General features: G+C 38.6%; 1 non-coding gene across 1 annotated transcript; it reads left to right on the top strand.

Moving 5' to 3' along the window:
• Window positions 1-1,580: 1,580 nt before the first annotated feature.
• LOC115063188 lies at window positions 1,581-1,854 on the top strand. Its single transcript, XR_003843076.1, has one exon.
• Window positions 1,855-5,365: the final 3,511 nt, after the last annotated feature.

Consider the following 5,365-nt stretch of genomic DNA (forward strand, 5'->3'; position numbering starts at 1 on the left):
GTAACACACACACACACACACACACACACACACCCCTACNNNCCCACCCTGGCACATCAAGTTGCTGCAGGACTAGGCACATCCTCTTCCACTGAGGCAGGGCAGCCCAGTTAGGGGAATGGGATCCACAGACAGGCAANGGATTAAAGGGCAGCTCTTACTCTAGTTGTTTGGAGACGCNCATGAAGACCTACATATGTGTGGTTCNGGGACATAGGTCCAGACAGTGCTCCTGTTTGACTGGTGGTTCAGTCTCTGGGGAGCCTCAAGAGTCCTGGAGAGTTGACCCTGTTGGCATTCCTGGTGANCAGGCCTGTCCTCTTTGGGTCCCTCAGTCCTTACAATTAAATCTTGAATCAAATAAAAAAGAAGTCTAGAAGTCTTTAAGATATGAAAAACCTACAGAATGAAATTCCCTGCTCCCAGAGCTTCTATAATAAGAAATTTGGAATTAACACTCCATAAATAACTTAACCATTGCTACATTCATAGATCTTTTGGGTGACATCTTTTCTTAATAAAAAGTAACCTTACATTTCCCTGTAAATGAGTTCATTTTTCATAATTTTTTACACTAGGAAAAAAGTTGTTAACTCAAGATTAGTAGCATAGAAAGGAGAAGAATGTAGAAAGGTTCCCATAAATGTATGAGCTTTGTTTTGGTTTTCTGCTTATTTTGTTTTATTGAGACAAGTTCTCAATCAATATGTACCCCCCCCCCGATGGCTTGGAACTTGATATGTAGATTAAGCTAACCTTGAATTCACAGAGACCCACCAGTAGATGCCTTGTCAGTGCTGGGATTGAAGATGGGCACTACCTTGCCCAGGACATGCCTTGTTTGATCAAATTAAATGTTGTTTCAGTCTTGATCTTTCAAATCACAATTGATTCCATTATCTACAATCTGCCTTGGAATATTAGATAGTTGCTACAATCAGATGTGTACACATTCACTAATAAAAGGTATTGTTTGGGGGCTAGAGTGATGGGTGGCCCAGTAGTTAAGAATGCTTACTGTTCATCTAAAGGATCTAGTTTCATCCCTAGCACATACCTGGCAGCTCACAACAGTCTGTAACTCCTGCCCTAGGGGATGAAACGCCCTCTTCTGGCTTCTATGGGCATTGCATGGTTGTGGTACACAGACATACTTGCAGGCAACACATCCACACATAAAACATAATTTAAAAAATAAAAATAAATTTAAAAAGAGTGCACTATGTACCAAGCTAGGTATGTGCTTCTCATAGAATATCAGAGTAGATGTGACAATGATATTTAGGTATGTACACTAATCTGTGTATATAAACACACAGCAATGCACTTACATAAATATTTCTGACAATTTCTATTAGAGTTGTTTGGTGCATGAATCACTGTAGCATCCTCGCCTTCCTTATCTGCAACCTCTTCCTTTAACATTGAAAAACTGCTGACTTTTATGTTTGTTCAGTCCCAGCACAGCTTATTCAGCAGTTTCAAGGTTACCAACCTGTACCCTAATAGAAAACGACGTTGCCACACAAAAGGACTGAACCTTTTTTCTCTATTTATATTCCCTTTTAAATACTAGACCTTATCTGCAGTCTTGAGCCCACACTGGGTTGCTGGTACCCTAGAACACACCGGACTTGAAGAAAAAGCATGCTCCAGAGGAAGCTGATACATCCCTGCTTAAAAGCCAGTGGCTCCATGTACAATTTCCTCTGCTAGGTTCTGGGTACTGTTTCCATGGTGATAACAGCTGTGCCATGTCATTATCGATCCACTAACAGTAAGAAAAGCCTTGTAGTCAGAATAATGTTTAGCAGACAGCATGGTTTCTGTTGGACACTAAGTTCTGCTACAAAAGCTTGAGTTACTAAAAATACTGCTGGAGGTGAACTGTTTGAATATGGTAAGTAAATGTCAAATCAGAAAGTCCACCCAAGTGAGCAATGAAGTCTACTAAATTGTCACTCTATGGAAAACTTGGACTACCCAACTTACTCGTTTTCTAATGATGAGCCACAAATTAAAATCTTTTTATTTTGCCAAATACATAAATATTCATTTAAACTACATGTTCCTCAAACACAGTGGTTTCTCAACCTTCCTAATGTTCAACTGTTTAATACGATTCTGAATATTATGGTGATTCCCATCTTGAACTTCTTTTCATTCTTACTTCATAACTGTAATTTTGCTACTGCCATGAATGGTGGCAACCCACAAGTGGAGAATAGCTGCTCTAATACAATTCTTTGGGATTTGATGATCTACAAAGTCAAATGTTATTTTAAATCAGCAGTACTTAATAAATTAAATTCAAATATCTAGACATTATCCTACAGAAGTTGTATAGCACTGGGTTTTTGTTCATTCAGCCACTAGCAAGTACTTACTCTATGTCATCAAGACCTTGAGCAGATCTCCCTGGGGAAAGACACTTCCCAGAATAATCATTTACATGGTGAAAAGGATCTTCTATGATTTTCTTACTTTCTATGCCATGGCTAAAGTGTATAAGAGGGTGGGGATGGTGTTGATCATTTGGTTAAATAGGAATCTAGTTCTATAATTAAACATTTATCCCTCCTGGTGAAAAGATAGGAAAGTGAATATTGTAATGGATACCCTACACTTCAGGGTACAGTACTGCCCATGGTTACTCATACCATATAGATCTTGGTAGGAAATATGAAGGAGTCTTAGGTTGACTGTAATGACTTTGTTATACTCATATGCCAGGGCTGTCACAAAAAAAAAGTCAGGTGCTTAAGCAACAGAAGCTAATTTTCTGGAGTCTAAGATCAAGGTGTCAATGGCAGGTTCAATTTCTTCTGAGGTCTTAATCCTTGGTTTTCAAATAAATACTTATTGTTGTCTCCAAGCAGACCTCTTTCAGTGCATATAAGCCCCAGGTGTCTCTCTGTATGTGCCAATCTTCCCTTTTGATAAGGACACTATTCAGCTTGGAGTTAGAGCCCACCCTGCAACCTCATTTTTAATTTAGTTTCTGCTTTAAAGGCTATATCCAGTCTAGAACAGTACCTCCAATCAATTGCTGTATCCCAAACAATTATAAAGAACAGGGTGTAGCTATACTGGCCAGGGTGGCCCTGAACTCTACAGCTCAAATGATCCTTCTGTCTTAGTCCCCCAAATTGCTGGCCCTCCAAGCATGTTCCACCATACTTGGCTTTAAAACAAACAAACAAAAAGTGATGGATATGTAGTAAAAATGGTAAGTTGGAAAATTTCAAGTACAACTACTTGGTCTGTGGCTGCTTTTTTTTTTGACTCAATGTGTAAGACTGCATATGTAATATATCTAAAATGTATGTGTAATATAACTAAATCAGACAAAGATGCAGCAGATGTACAGCATAAAATGTCAGGGTTTATGAGGAGTTTAGACATATACAGATACTGCAATAAATGCCTCAAACCGCAAGTCATTCCATCAAGTGCATTTTATAAAACTTTCAGGATTTGTTTTTATGCACCATAAAATTTACCCAGGTAAAGTACACCAGTGCACCAGTTCCTGCATATAATCTGATTTGTGCAACTATTGGCTTCTAACTTTAGAATATTGTCATCATTCCAAGAAGATACACTGTAGACATTAGCAGCCACTTTTCCTGTCTACCATTCAACCAATAAATGGTTTGTTTCTATGGAGACTTGCTTACTGTGGACATTTTTATGTAAGAGGAACAAAACAACATATAGCCCTTTGCATTTAGCTTCTTTCATGTCATAGCATGGATTGGTACATAATTCTGTTTAATTTTTAATTAATGATATATTTCACATTTAATTTATCTATTCATCAGTTGGTAAGAAGTTATTTCCAGTCTTTGGCCGTTAAGAATAATGTTGCTCTGATCATTTATGTAAACTTGTTTTGTGTGAACACTTATTTACATTTCTCCTAGATATGACATAGTAGTAGAGTTGCTGGGTCATATTTTATTTTTATTTTTATTTTTTTGAGACTCTATCAAGATGTTTTTCACAACTCTGACTTTTTGCATTTCTACCTAACTGCTGTATAAATAATTACCTAAAATACCATTCAAAGATAGCCTTACTATTTAAGAATTTTTAAATTTTATTTAGGTTTATTTTTATTTCACATTTATAGGTTATTTCCCCTCACATATATGCATCACATGCATTCAGTGCCTGCAGAAGCCTTGAGAGTGTTGGATCCATTTGGAAATGGAATTACTCTGTGGATGCTGGGGATTGAACCTGAAACCTCTTGAAGAATAGTCAATGCTCTTAACTTCTTAGCCATCTCTCCAGCTTCCATTTTAGTATTTTTCAAGATTTGTTTGTGTGTGTGCGTGTGTGAATGCACACACGTGTGTGTGTGTGAATGCACACATGTGCATGCGTGAATGTGCACATGTGTGCACACTAATATTTGCAGGTACCTGCTGAATCCTGGAGAAGTTAGATGGAGCTGGAGTTAAAGGCATTGGTGAGGCATTCAGCATGGGTGCTGAAAACAGATTCCAGCCATCTGGAAGAGCAGCAAACATTCCTAACTGCTCCTCTCCTGCCCTACTTTTTTCCATATTTAACTTCATTTTGTACATTTGTAATTAAGAGCTTATATGAGTGTACAATATAAGTGGAATAATAACTATGCTACATATCAGTGGCATTTTGCACATATATTCGTGACTGTGATGATTTGTATATGCTTGACCCAGGGAGTGGTACTATTACAAGGTGTGGCCTGGTTGGAGTAGATGTATCACTGTGGGTGTGGGTTTAAAACCCTTATCCTAGCTGCCTGGAAGTGAGTATTCTGCTAGCAGCCTTCAGATGAAGATGTAGAACCCTCAGTTCCTCCTGCACCATGCCTGCCTGGATGCTACTGTGTTCCTGCCTTGATGATAACAGACTGAACCTCTGAACCTGTAAGCCAGACCCAATTAAATGTTGTCCTTATAAGAGTTGCCTTGGTCATGGTGTCTGTTCACAGCAGTAAAACCTTATCTAAGACAATGGCATATAAATATTCCATCTTATAGGCACCATTTAGACAATCTTCTTTTTTTTTTCAATTTTTATTAGATATTTTCTTCATTTACATTTCAAATGCTATCCCAAAAGTCCATTATATACCCTCTCCTCGCCCTGCTCGCCTACACACCCACTCCCACTTCTTGGCCCTGGTGTTCCCCTGTACTGGGGCATATAAAGTTTGCAAGACCAAGGGGCCTCTATTCCCAATGATGGCTGACTAGGCCATCTTCTGCTATATATGCAGCTAGAGACATGAGCTCTGGGGGTACTGGTTAGTTCATATTGTTGTTCCACCTATAGGGTTGCAGACCCCTTCAGCTCCTTGGGTACTTTC

The sequence above is a fragment of the Mus pahari genome, chromosome X (genome assembly GCF_900095145.1).
Source record: "Mus pahari chromosome X, PAHARI_EIJ_v1.1, whole genome shotgun sequence".
Lineage (NCBI taxonomy): Eukaryota > Metazoa > Chordata > Mammalia > Rodentia > Muridae > Mus > Mus pahari.